This window comes from Ruditapes philippinarum, unplaced genomic scaffold, assembly GCF_026571515.1.
Source record: "Ruditapes philippinarum isolate M1 unplaced genomic scaffold, ASM2657151v2 ctg5539_1_1_1_1, whole genome shotgun sequence".
In the NCBI taxonomy this organism is placed as follows: domain Eukaryota; kingdom Metazoa; phylum Mollusca; class Bivalvia; order Venerida; family Veneridae; genus Ruditapes; species Ruditapes philippinarum.
The window spans coordinates 96,659-97,162 of NW_026864389.1; positions in this window are offsets into that span (position 1 = coordinate 96,659).

Sequence of the window (504 nt, forward strand, 5' to 3'; positions counted from 1 at the left end):
GGTCTTTTAGACAGGTTTGACTGTACTGAGATGTTTAATAGATAAAGCCCTGTCTGCCTTTTACCCACCTTTACCAATATTTGGGACAAGATAGGGAAGACAGTTAGGGCACAAAAGCGTCATGGACAATTATAAGCTAATAATGGTAACCCCCAAATTGTCAAATCTAATATATAACGAATTTATAAAATGGAGAATGACTAATAATATTACAACATCTCTATCTTTATAAAATTTCTATATAATGGCAATATACAATGATATATAAAAAAAAATTGACTGTAAGTATTCCATACTCGGGGCCAGGCAAAATCTGACTTGCTTGTCTGTTTTGTCTGAAACTTTTCTTTACTTGTCCATTTGATATTTTAAGAGTAAATTCTTGGAAAAATATCACTTGTCTGTACAAGCTCTGGGACAACCTATACACGCAAATAATTTTACCGCCCCTGAATTCTCATCTATTTAATTGTCATTACAGATTACATAAAATCTAAAATTAGA